Source organism: Papio anubis, unplaced genomic scaffold, assembly GCF_008728515.1.
Source record: "Papio anubis isolate 15944 unplaced genomic scaffold, Panubis1.0 scaffold763, whole genome shotgun sequence".
NCBI classification, from domain to species: Eukaryota; Metazoa; Chordata; class Mammalia; order Primates; family Cercopithecidae; genus Papio; species Papio anubis.
The window spans coordinates 9,892-23,987 of NW_022167855.1; positions in this window are offsets into that span (position 1 = coordinate 9,892).

Consider the following 14,096-nt stretch of genomic DNA (forward strand, 5'->3'; position numbering starts at 1 on the left):
ATAGGAGTCGGGATAATCTTGAAGTATCAGAAAGTAAGTAAGTACTAAAAAAAATTAAAATATATCAAAGAAAAATAATAGCCAATAAAAACAGCTACTGATGGCCAACACAGGAATGAATTGTAGTGTTGAATAATAATTAAAGCTGAAAGTAATTATCTAGGTGTCTGTATTTGTATACACAGGTGAATAAGAAAACAGAGTTGCATAGAAATCTCCTTTGCAAAAGAATTCCAAGTAACTGATGTAGACACTCAGCCATCAATAATGTGGAGCCAACTCCTCACTCCGTAAGTGTGGGCTCCGCACAGTGACTTGCTCCAAAAGAACACATGCAGTATGGGCAAGGAGGAAAAATAACTTCACAGTGGAGAAACCTGACAAACAGTAGCTCTTCCAAATGATCCAAGTGAACATAAAAGGTGACAGTTCACCTTGAGAACATGCAGTGACAATGGGGGACATTCTACAAAATTCCTGACCAATCCTCCTCAGTACTATCAAGGTCATCATGACATGGAAAGACTGACACACTGTCACAGCCAGGAAGAGCCCACAGGGACATGATGACTACATGTCATGCGTGATCCTGGATGGGATCCTGGGTCAGAGTAAGACAGAACCAAGGGCATCCAAATGAAATATGAACTTTAGTTAATAATAGTCTGTCAGTATTGGTTCATTAACTATGACAAATTATGTAAGATATTAATAAGCCATGTGAGACACACTGATAGATGTTAATAAGAGCCAAAACTAGGTTGCAGCTACATGGGAAATCTCTGCATTTTTTTTTCTGTCAATTTCTGTGTGAGTAAAAAAATGATGTAAAATAAAACTTTATTTAAAACACTGTTATATTTTTTGAACACTTCTTTGTTTAATTATTTATACCATGAATTACTAGTAATTGACACTGTTAACTAGTCCTTTTTTTTTAATAAGAGCATTTATGATACAAAAAATTAAACAGTGCAGACAGATATATACATCAAAACAAATGCTCTTTACATGTTTTCTGTTACAGTAGTCACACATATGTGTAAACTTAATTATCATCTTTTTTTCTTGTGCTGTGGTTATGTCCTGGGTTCATTCTCTAAAATGCTGTTTGCCTTAGACCTGGAAAAAAAATAACCATACAGACTCTGTTTCAATTCATGGCTAAATATTTTCTTTTTTTTTTTTTTTTTTTTTGAGACGGAGTCTTGCTCTGTCGCCCAGGCTGGAGTGCTGTGGCCGGATCTCAGCTCACTGCAAGCTCCGCCTCCCGGGTTCCCGCCATTCTCCTGCCTCAGCCTCCCGAGTAGCTGGGACTACAGGCGCCCGCCACCTCGCCCGGCTAGTTTTTTGTATTTTTTAGTAGAGACGGGGTTTCACTGTGTTAGCCAGGATGGTCTCGATCTCCTGACCTCGTGATCCGCCCGTCTCGGCCTCCCAAAGTGCTGGGATTACAGGCTTGAGCCACCGCGCCCGGCCAAATATTTTCAAATGAGTGACTTTGTAAAAACATGTTCTAATGTAAAATTGATTCATTGTGATGGGATCACTTATTCCAAAGACTTCTTGTCTTTATTTTGTGCCCATGCCTACCTTTTAGCCATAATACAACAGAATCAAATATTAGGCACTGGGAAAAAATATTCAAAGAAAGAAAGAATGTGGAGAGAACTTATGACCATGATGATTCAATGTTTTACCACAATGCTTTTTAAAACAGAAGAGTGTAAAAGGATATTCAAAATCAATTTCCTCAGTGAGGCTTTGCAGAAAATGAGGAAACTAGAGAAACAAAAATGGCAGGACATTCTACAGGTGATTTTAGATGTTGCTATGTTTTGTGGGAAAAAAATACTTTTACCTTTTAAAGAATCACAAAGAATTATTGGAAACCCAAACTCTGGAATGTTTGCAAATTTAGTTGCGCTTCTGTGTAATTATGTCTATATAGCTAGCCACGAAGTTGATGATTTTTTTTAATCTGTGCCTTATTTGTATAATAAAATGCACAATGAATAATTAATGTTCATACGAAAACATGTTAGACCTTGTGAAGGGAAAATCAATCTTGGGGACCCAAAATCACTAAACTAAAGGGAAAGTCAAGCTGGGAACTGCTGAGGGCAAATCTGCCTCCCATTCTATCCAAAATCACCCGTCTGCTCACCGAGATAAAGGCATATCTGATTGCCTCATTTGGAGAGAGTAATCAGCAACGCAAAAGGATGAAACCATTTGTCTCTTACCAACCTATGACCTGGAAGCCCCCTGTCTGGCCTTCAGAATTTTCTGGACTGAACCAATGTACATCTTATACATATTGATTGATGTCTCATGTCTCCCTAAAATGTATACAACCAAGCTGAGCCCCTGCCACCTTGGGCCCCTGTTGTCAGGACCTCCTGAGGATGCATCACAGGCATACATCCTCAAGCTTGGCAAAATACACTTTCTTTTTTTTTTTTTTTGAGACTGAGTCTCGCTTTGTCGCCCAGGCTGGAGTGCCGTGGCCGGATCTCAGTTCACTGCAAGCTCCCCCTCCTGGGTTCACGCCATTCTCCTGCCTCAGCCTCCCGAGTAGCTGGGACTACAGGCGCCCGCCACCTCGCCCGGCTAGTTTTTTTTTTTTTGTATTTTTTTTTAGTAGAGACGGGGTTTCACCGTGTTAGCCAGGATGGTCTCGATCTCCTGACCTCGTGATCCGCCCGTCTCGGCCTCCCAAAGTGCTGGGATTACAGGCTTGAGCCACTGCGCCCGGCCGCAAAATACACTTTCTAAAAAATCTGAGAGCTGTCTCAGATTTTCAGGATTCACACGTGTAATGTAGGATGTCAATGTTTATAAAACAGACATTATTCTATCTACTATTACAAATATGCTGCCAATTAACCTTAGACTTTCTCAACAAAATAAAAAATGTTGATGAGACACAAATAATATATTTAAACTTAAATAATGTTGCAAGTCTTAATATGGCTACTTTTCAATTTTTCAATATTAATTTTTACTACTTTAACACTGTAAGAAAAATTAGTAATTAAAACATGAATAAAAGTGTTTACAGGGGGTGCACATGTTTCCTCCAGCCTCTGCCCATCCCCAGCTTTCATCCCAATTGTCCTGATGGTGGCTCTAAGCATTGCTCCTTTCTCTGTACCAAGACCTCTCCCCAGAAACAAGCCCAAATCTTACCACATGTTATGGCACGCTGTGATGATGAACAGCGACGAGCAGCCAAAGCCTCAAGGCAGGGAGGCTTTTGTAAAACAAGACTTGTAGAATGTAACATGTGAAAGTAAAGCCCATAGCAAAGCTCACTCCTCAGCACATGGGGAGCAGACAGGAAGCTTTTGCCTCACCTTCCTCAATGGCCTGCAGTCACGTCTCCCCAGGTCAGTCTTAAGGTCAACGAAACTCTGGTCTTCAAGGTGGACACGCTACTAGGTGCTCCAAAGCCATGGTGACCCACTCTCGGGTGGGTCCCAAGGAGAACAAAGCTCTGGCTCTAATCCTAACCTTAACCCTGTCCCAAGACTTTGACCCTGAACCTAAACCCTGAGCCCTACCCTAGTCCCTAATTCTGACCCTTACTTTGACCCTGACATTGATGTTGACCCCGACCATGACCCTACCTCAAACCATACTTCTGGCCCTGACTCTGAGCATAATCCCTGTTATTATGTTTACGATCTATCTCTAGTCTTACTCTCTAGTGGTAAATAGCTGTACCCAAAAGCACTTTTAAATTATTTAACTTCTTTTCCTTGAATTCTCTAAGGACATCCTAAAGGAGATGTCATTATGTATTTTGCAGTCCCTCTGAGTGGCATGGCTTCAGATAAGTTCTAATATTTTGCAAGACATAAAAGGTTTGGAGGGTGACAGCACTGAGTTGTTTGGGATGCATGTTGGCATTCATGATAGTCATTAGTGCTGTTCTCCAAATATTTTCTTTCTTTTTTTTTTTTTTTTTTTTTTGAGACGGAGTCTCTCTCTGTCACCCAGGCTGGAGTACAGTGGCCAGATCTCGGCTCACTGCAAGCTCCGCCTCCCGGGTTTACCCCATTCTCCTGCCTCAGCCTCCCGAGTAGCTGGGACTACAGGCGCCCACCACCTCGCCCGGCTAGTTTTTTGTATTTTTTAGTAGAGACGGGGTTTCACCGTGTTCGCCAGGATGGTCTCGATCTCCTGACCTCGTGATCCGCCCGTCTCGGCCTCCCAAAGTGCTGGGATTACAGGCTTGAGCCACCGCGCCCGGCCGTGTTCTCCAAATATTTTCAGTTCACTTTTTATGAATGCATTCTGACTGTTCCATCCCACCTACTTAAATTGTCACATGGCCTCATGACTGTTTTTTTTTTCTTTGCCAATGGAGTTGAGAAGAAAATAACATGTGACTTTTTCAGAAGAAATTTCCAAGAAACAGAGTTCTATTCTGCATGCTTTTTTCTCTTTTCTATAGCAATGGGGATCTTATTGATGGTCCCTCCTTCTGTCTGGATTCCTGTGTTAGGATGATACAGCATAGAGCTACCTCTCACCTGATCCATGATGAGATGTATATAAATGAGGAAGAAGATTTTTGAGCCACTGAAATTTGGAGGTTGTCTGTCACCACAGTTTAACCTAGCCCCCATTGACTGATGCAGGGCTGAAGAATGAGTCCAAACTGGATCTAGACAAGACATGTGAAGAGCACTCCAGGTTGAGTAAAATTCAAGTGTTGTCTCAAAGATAACAGTGAGCTGATATGTTATTGGGTGCGTGTGGGATAAATAAGGTATATCACGTGAGAATAAGGAGAAACTTAACTTTAAAAGACGGTGCTGATTTGGACTGTGGAGAGATTCAAATGCCCTGTTTAGCATTTGAGATTGTGATGGTTGAACAAACTAATTAAAAGCCCTAAATGAAGACTTGGGATAAATATCTGAGGGTGTCTAATATCCCAATTTTTCATCCTAGAATGGGCAGAGTCCTTGACCCCATTCTAGTGAGACTTCCAAAAGAAAAAAGACCTACATTTCTTCAACAACCCACATTGAGAGACTTTCCTACACTTTTGACCTGTGGCTAACACTCCTCACCTTTCATTCTGTCATCAGCGTTTTGGGGAAACATATTTAACTCTCTATGATTTACAGGTTATTAAATAGCCCTTATAATTCCCTCCAGAGCTGGAAAAGACTAATGATGATGGTGTCTGAGCTCACAGCAGCAAGCAGGCGTGTGTGCTCAGCAGCCACGTGGCTCATCTGCTAGGAGCTTACTAAATATGATATTCTACAACATTGCTTAGCACAAGGAGAGACACTCCTGACTCAGAGGATTTAATTGCTCACCTACTTCTTTTTCTGCCCTCTTGGGCTCCTAAAATGAAAAGAACCCTGGGGTGATAAAGTGAGTCAAAGGGGTGCCAGCCGCATCACAGCAAAATAGATTCCTAAAAAATCCCTGGCCTAGGATGACAGCCTTGGCTGGATAAGTTTGAATGTGCTGATAGTGGGCATGGGCGAGTGAAGGTGGTTGAAATGTTCATATTAAAGAATTTCCACCCAGATTGCAAGAAGAGAGAGAGGAATGGAGATGGCAGCATGAGTCCCTACAATAAAAGCAGATGTTTTGAGATCACTTATATTCGTTCTGACAAAAATTAAAGACAGAAACCAAAATTTAGCCTGAGGCTACAATTAATTGGGTAATAAGCCAGAGGCACATATGGCATAGACAGATTTAAACATTTCTCCCTTATATTAATACAAATACTAAACTTTCAAATAAATTGATTCCAAATAAAACAAATATTCAAAAATTTGATGAATAAACACTGGGGTCTACAGTAGTATTTGAAGGACATCTCACAAACAGGTTTGGTTTTTGAAGGTTAGAACTGATGGTCTAGAGAATTCATTTCATTCCAGAGAGAGAAAGGAGGAATTTCTTGGGTTCCTTCAGGAATGAGTCTAGCTTTGCCTCATCTTTGTTTGAACTATGGATACGGCAGAAGAAAACACGATGATTTCACCGATTGAAGGTGCAAAAAGTCACTGGGTTCTCTAAGAAGCCTGGGATTCTTCTGCAGGAAAAATAAGTTTGTTGAGAAAAAATGAGTTGAGGAGGCTGTTACTGAAGTGAAGCAGAATTGTTTTTACATAATCTGCTCATTACCCACTCTGTAGTGTGGATAAAAATTATTCAAGCAAAAGGTCCTCTTACTGTTCCTGGAATGCAGTGGAAAGAGAACAGATTAGTTTTTTAACCTTAGAACACAACCACTAGAAACGTTCTACCTCAGATGAGATATTGCCTAATTATTTTCAAAAGACAGTGAAAAGTGATGGATGTAAATATTTGCTACAAAATAAATACATGCTAGAAACAGAAGCATCTGGGTCAGTTATATTAGAGCTACCTGTGTTCCCCTGTCACTGAGATTAAAACAAAAATGTCCAATACAATCATTCGCAGCATGGGAGAGGGGAAGGTGAAGGATGGAAAGGCCGGTCATAAAAGGATCAGAATTTCAGTCCATAAGGAAGTGGCTTTGTGCATTGTCTGTTGCTGTGTGCAAGGTGAAGGCTGGGGCAAGAAAATGTGCAGTAACAAGGGCTCCTTTGTCCATCTCACCTCTCTAGATACCAGGTTGCAGACATGTTGCATTTTAATTGAAAGGTTGATATAATTTTTTTTAAAGAACACTTGCAGTGTTTGAAGTGACAAAGGCTGCTGTGACAAAAAAGCAGGGAAAGGGATTTAAAAAAAAAAAAAGCAAACAACAACGAAAACCCCACAAAAAAGCAAACAACAAACAAAAAACAGAGGAGGAAGTCGGCTGTGACTACTTCCAGGAAGGGACTACAAGAGGCAATTGGAAATTCTATTCACTTTGCAACTGTGGGTTTTCCGGCCTGCTTCCTTTCTAAAGTATATGACTTTGTTTTTGGTTCATGAAGTTATCCCTTTCTGTTTTCTGGAACAGCTATGTATTTTCTTTATCTGTCATCTATCTACTTGCCTATCATCTATCTATTTACTATCTATCTTTTCTACCTTTCACTATCAAGAACTGGGGTCAAGCAGGATAGAATTGCAGTGTATGTTCACTCTACCATTTAAAACAAGAGCTCTCGTAGGCATTCTCCATCGTATCACAAACCTGAGCTTTCTAAAACAGGGTGTGGCAAGCTACCATACACGGGCCATGTCTGACGCAGTCTGCGTTTGTAAGTAAAGTTGTAATGGGACACAGCCACGTACATGTGTTATATGACGTCTCTGGCTGCTTTCATGGTACAATGGAAGAGCTGAGTCATTGAGAGAGAGAGACCATAAGGCTTGGAAAACTTAAAATATTTAACATTTAGCCCTTTGCAGAAAATATTTGCTGACTCTTGTTTTAAAAAATCTCTGTTTAAAATGCTACCTATTGCCTTCTGGATAAAATCACAGCTCTTTACCACAATCGACACAGTTTCAGCCCTGCTTCTATATCCAGCCTCATCTATTATTTCTGCTCCTCCTCCTTATTTTCCTTCTGGCCATGCTGATGGATTGTCAGCTTCCCAGATGTGCGAGAATCTCTCCTCCCTTCCCGACATTCTCATGCTCTCCGTCTGCCTCTCAAGAACTTCCTGTCCCATCTCTCATGACAGATCTCTTCTTCATTCTTTAAGATGCAGCCCCTTTGCTCCTTCCTTAAGGATGCCTGTCTGGCTCTATTTTGGGTGACATGCTCCTTCTGCATCTCCCAGAGCCATCCTGTGTGTGTCAGCTGTGGCATTTCTTTGCATCTCTGTGTCATATATCACCAAATCTGCCTAAGCTTGCGTGAGTCACTGCATGACAACTTCAGACTCCACCAGCATTGTCCCCACTAACCACGAGGCTTAGACATTTGTCCAGTATGCTCAGGGTTGTGGGGTGGTAGCAGTAACCAGCTGGTGAGCATCATTTCTTACATCCGAATCAAATCTGTAGATCTCTGCCTTTCATACATATTTGGAGTTTAAAATTAGCATAAAGATTTTCCTTAAAATAAGAACAAATGGCTTGAGTAGGCTTTTGGAATGTATGATATTTTCACTGGTTCATTTCTGTGTTCAGCATTCCCACATGAATCTAAACACGACTCTACTCTTAGTAACTGTGTGACCCTGGGACAGTCACTCAATCTCCCTCAGCTAAATTTTGTTGTGTGAGTAATGAGAAGAGAGTTGTGATTTGTATTTAGTGAATAGTAACAAACAAAAGGCATTTAGCTTTCTGGAAGCTGGTATGTAGTAGATCCTCATGAAATACTAGCTCTGTTGATAAAACTAGACCGAAAGAAGCTTTCAAAGTCAACAACAGTATCATGCAGTGAAGGACGTAGATAAGAAGCTGCTGCTGCAGCCTGCAGCTCCTGGAGGCCCCTTTTGTCCATGATTTAGCAGGAATGCACTACCTTTCCATGAGGAGACAGTGCCCACAGAAACCAAGGCCATTCTTTGAAGACAAACATGTTTTAATAGTCTTTACATTATGTAATAGTGTAATATAAATAATAATTTATTATTAATAATTCTGTAAAATTATTTACATTATTATGTTATGACTTTTGTACAGGACTTTACACGCAGGTCTTCTGAAGTTGGTGGTCTGTGAGTAGCATCGAGTGATGACTGACACACTCTGACCTGGGGTAGAACAACACGTGCCCCTGCAGTTTGCTGAATTTCAGGGCATCACCACCTTTTTTCAGGAGTGTGCTTTCCTGTCCTCTAGAGTTTTGCCCACTTAAGCAATGGTTTTGCTGTAATAAAGAATGACACTATTGGCCAGGCACGGTGGCTCAAGCCTGTAATCCCAGCACTTTGGGAGGCCGAGACGGGCGGATCACAAGGTCAGGAGATCGAGACCATCATGGCTAACACGGTGAAACCCCGTCTCTACTAAAAATACAAAAAAAATTAGCCAGCCGTGGTGGCGGGCACCTGTAGTCCCAGCCTGAGGCAAGAGAAAGGCGTGAACCCAGGAAGTAGAGCTTGCAGTGAGTGGAGACTGTGCCACTGCACTCCAGCCTGGGCGACAGAGCAAGACTCTGTCTCAAAAAAAAAAAAAAAAAAAAAAATTACACTGTTTATCAAAATATTACTTTGAAGAATACTGGTTCACATAGTTCAAGTTTTCTTAAACTATCAGGCCCATAGCTAATGCCAGTGGCTCCAAGGATGAGAAAGTAAAAAGGCCTTTTTTTCTCTCTCTTTTTTTTTTTTTTTTTTTGGCCAAGACACAAAAATACCACATTTCAAACTTTACTGTCTCATGCTACTCCCTGGAAAATTAAAAGTGAACATACTCCCCTCCCAGCCCAATCACAGTAATGAATAACCAAGATCTCCTGCAGGTGCCTTTGCCTTGGCTCTGTGAGCCTGGAGTTGCTGACTGGCACTGGGCAGCAGGCAGCAGAGCTGGTCCCATTTCTCCATGTTTTCCCCACTCTGTGGGGGACACAGGCACATTGAACAACCTGGGTCCTGGCCTGGCACTGGCTGGGAAGCTATTTGATGTCAGGCTCAATGTGGACTTCTGAGTTGAAAAGAGAGTATGGGTCACCCAGCCCCACTTACTCATTTTACCAAGAATGAAAATGGGGATCTATTCCAGACATGAGAGTACACATTGTAAGGCTGTGCAAGCTCGCCACACTTGTATACACTCAGCACACACTTACTGATTGCCCAGCATGAGAGGGGCTTTAGTTCCCGGGGTCCCACCCTCCACAGAGGACAACAGCACCTCGAGGGACAGATGTGCAAACAGTAAGGTGGGGGCCCTTCTGCTGGAGAGGTGGCCTGGGAGGATCCTTAGAAGAAGTGACAGCTGAGCTCTTCTCTGAAGGGTGAAGCTGAATTAGTTGAAGCTTAGGGTGAAGGGGTGTCCAGGGAAGTGGAGCCTGTGAGCCCAAAGTATGAGCATAATGACTTGTCCAGAGAAGTGTAACAAGTTCCATGTTGTTTCTACGTGAAATCTGAACAGGAGTCACCAAAGGAAAGAGCAGGATCCTGGAGCCAGGGCCTTGGATTTCACCCGCTGGCAATGGTAATGTTCACTGGGAATTTTGGGGGGCAAAACGTGAAAGTGTTTCCTCTTAGCTCCAACTCTCTGTCTCTCTGTCTCTTTCTGTCTCTCTCTCTCTCTCTCTCCCTTATCTTTAATTTTTGTATTATCTGAAGAAAACACAGATGTCTCAGACGCGGGGATTAGCAGTCTTCCTCTTTCTGGATGACTTCAGGTGAGCACTTTGGCCTCTGTGAGTTTATTTACAATAATTCACGAATCTTGCAAAAAAAAAAAAAAAAGTCATGGTAGCAGAGGTTAGAGAATCTCCTGGTATTTCTTCTGATACTCTGAATTTATGATTAATATGTTTAATCTTCATCTTCTGAAAAGTCACCAGTTGCACAGTGAGGACCATAAAGGGAGTCTGTTTCTGTGGTTTGTGGCTTCAACAGTAGGTGGTTTTGCAGCAACAGCATTGCATGTGGGTTTTAGGCTGATGATGCTCAACAGTGGACAATTCTCTTTACCTGCCTGGGCCCCACTGCTCACCCTTCCATACAGTGCAGGGTCACAGCTGAGCTCTCCGAGACACCTCGCAGGATCTCAGCTTCTGAACTGTCAAGTGTCTTCCAGGTGAAGGCTTGGTCTCATAGCCTTTGTGGCTTCCTCCAGGTAACACTTGCGTTTTTTACCTAACCCTGGTATTTGTGTGACATGTGTGTGAATGTGCTCCCTGTGGCAGCGCTGAGGAAGGACTCAGTCATCACAGATGCCAAAAGGCAAACGCAGTGTGCTTTTTTCCAACATCTCCAGTCTTGTATTATTTTTACCCATCAGCCCATTTGAAAAAAGGAAAAAAAAAAGCTTCCTGTTAGAATTAAATTCCCTCTGGAGATAATGGGTATTTTTTAAATCATTCATTTTTTTATGGTCACATTTGCTCCCAGTTCCTGCCAGGATCCACTAGAGGGCAGACACACCCCTGTGTGTGGCGCTTGCTGAGTGGTAATAGGAACAGTGCCTGCCAGCATCCACTAGAGGGCAGACACACCCGGGTGTATTTGTGTGGCGCTTGCTGAGTGGTAATAAGAACAGTGCCGGCCAGCATCCACTTTCAGCACTGTGGGAGGCCAAGGCAGGAGGATCAGGGGTTTGAGACCAGCCTGGGCAACATAACTAGATCCTGTCTCCACAAAAAAATTAAAATAAAAAAAATTAACCAGGCGTGGTAGTGGGCCTGTAGTCTCAGCTACTTGGGAGGCTGAGGCAGGAGGATTGCTTGAGTCCAGGAGTTCAAGATTATAGCAAGCTATTATTGTGCTTGTAAATTGCCACTGCACTTCAGCCTGGGCAACACAGTGAGACTTGGTCTCAAAAAATTTTTTTCTTTAATAAAAAATTTAAAAATAAAGATTGCCGGGAAGTGTTGAGTTCTGAGTGATTGTGATCATGAATTTCAACAGAAAGTAATAACCCTACTTAAGTGATTTTTTTCCAGCAGCAAGCTTGGTTTCAAACAAAGAAAAGCAAATGGTAGGGTTCATCCCAGGGAACTTTCCAATGAATATATTGGAGAGACAGTCACTGAAGCTACTTGCATTATCCCATATAAATCATAAAACACCCTCCAAGCCAGAAAATTAGAAGTCATCTGATTGGTCACAAACTTATGTTAATTCTACCTTTTAACCCCCTTGAGCTTCTACCATCCAAATTCAATACTTAGCTGGATTACCACACTAGCCATATGTTCTATTCCGAGTCTCTACCTCCACCAAGCCACTTCCATCATACATTTTTTTTCTTTTTTTTTTTTGAGACGGAGTTTCGCAGGCTGGAGTGCAGTGGCGTGATCTCAGCTTACCGCAACCTCCGCCTCCTGGGTTCAAGCGATTCTCCTGCCTCAGCCTCCTGAGTAGCTGGGATTACAGGCATGCACCACCAAGCCTGGCTAATTTTTTTGTATTTTTAGTAGAGATGGGGTTTCTCCATGTTGGTCAGGCTGGTCTTCAACCCCCAACCTCAGGTGATCTGCCTGCATTGGCCTCCCAAAGTGCTAGGATTGCAGACATGAGCCACTACACCCAGCCATCTTTATTATTATTATACTTTAAGTTCTGTGATACATGTGCAGAACGTGCAGGTTTGTTACATAGGTATACATGTGCCATGGTGGTTGGCTGCACCCATCAACCCGTCATCTACATTAGGTATTTCTCCCAATGCTATCCCTCCCCTAGGCCCCTACCCCCTGACAGGCCCCAGTGTGTGATGTTCCCCTCCCTGTGTTCATGTGTTCTCATCGTTCAACTCCCACTTACAAGTGAGAATATGTGGTGTTTGGTTTACTGTTCCTGTGTTAGTTTGCTGAGAATGATGGTTTCCAGCTTCATCCATGTCCCTGCAAAGGATATGAACTCATCCTTTTCATGGCTGCATAGTATTCCATGGTATATATGTGCCACATCTCCTTTATCCAGTCTATCACTGATGGACACTTGGGTGGGTTCCAAGTCTTTGCGATTGTGAATAGTGCTGCAATAACCATACATGTGCATGTGTCTTTATAGTAGAATGATTTATAATCCTTTGGGTATATACCCAGTAACTGGATTGCTGGGTCAAATGGTATTTCTGGTTCTAGATCCTTGAGGAATCGCCACACTGTCTTCCACAATAGTTAAGCTAATTTACACTCCCACCAACAGTGTAAAAGACTTCCTATTTCTCCACATCCTCTCCAGCATCTGTTGTTTGCTGACTTCTTAATGATCGCCATTCTAACTGGCTTGAGATGGTATCTCATTGTGGTTTTGACTGGCATTTCTCTAATGACCAGTGATGATGAGCTTGTTTTTTTCTTATGTTTCTTGGCTGCATAAATGTCTTATTTTGAGAAGTGTCTGTTCATATCCTTCACCCACTTTTTGATGGGGTTTCTTTTTTTCTTGTAAATTTGTGTAAGTTCCTTGTAGATTCTGGATATTAGCCCTTTGTCAGATGGATAGATTGTAAAAATTTTCTCCCATTCTGTAGGTTGCCTGTTCACGCTGATGACAGTTTCTTTTGCTGTGCAGAAGCTCACTAGTTTAATTAGATCCCATATGTCAATTTTGGCTTTTGTTGCCATTGCTTTTGGTGTTTTAGTCATAAAGTCTTTGCCTATGCCTGTATCCTGAATGGTATTGCCTAGGTTTTCTTCTAGAATTTTTATGGTTTTAGGTCTTACATTTAAGTCCTTAATCCATCTTTTTTTTTTTTTCTTTTTTTTTTTTGAGATGGAGTCTCGCTCTGTCGCCCAGGCTGGAGTTGGAGTGTAGTGGCGCGATCTTGGTTCACTGCAAGCTCTGCCTTCCAGGTTCATGCCATTCTCCTGCCTCAGCCTCCTGAGTAGCTGGCACTACAGGTGCCCGCCACCACAACCAGCTAATTTTTTTGTATTTTTAGTAGAGACAGGGTTTTACTGTGTTAGCCAGGATGGTCTCAATCTCCTGACCCTGTGATCTGCCTGCCTCGGCCTCCCAAAGTGCTGGGATTACAGGCGTGAGCCACCGTGCCCAGCCTTTAATCCATCTTGAGTTAATTTTTGTGTAAGATGTAAGGAAGGGGTCCAGTTTTCTGAACACAGCTAGCCAGTTTTCCCAACACCATTTATTAAATAGGGAATCCTCTCCCTACTGCTTGTTTTTGTCAGGTTTGTCAAAGATCAGATGGTTGTAGACGTGTGACATTATTTCTGAGGCCTCTGTTCTGTTCCATTGGTCTATACATCTGTTTTGGTACCATTACCAATGCATTTCTTTTTTTTCTTTCTTTCCTTTTTAAAGAGATGGGATCTTGTTCTGTTGCCCAGGCTGCAGTGCGATGGTACAGTCACAGTTCACTGCAGCCTCAAACTCCTGGGCTCAAGCAATCTTCCTGCCTAGGCCTCCCAATTAGGTAGGATTACAGGTGCACCACCATGCGTGGCTTCATCGTGTTTTTCATTATTCCACTAATTAAGAATTTTCAATGGCTCCACATTGCTGATACGTTTTTATAAAAGCTACACTTCT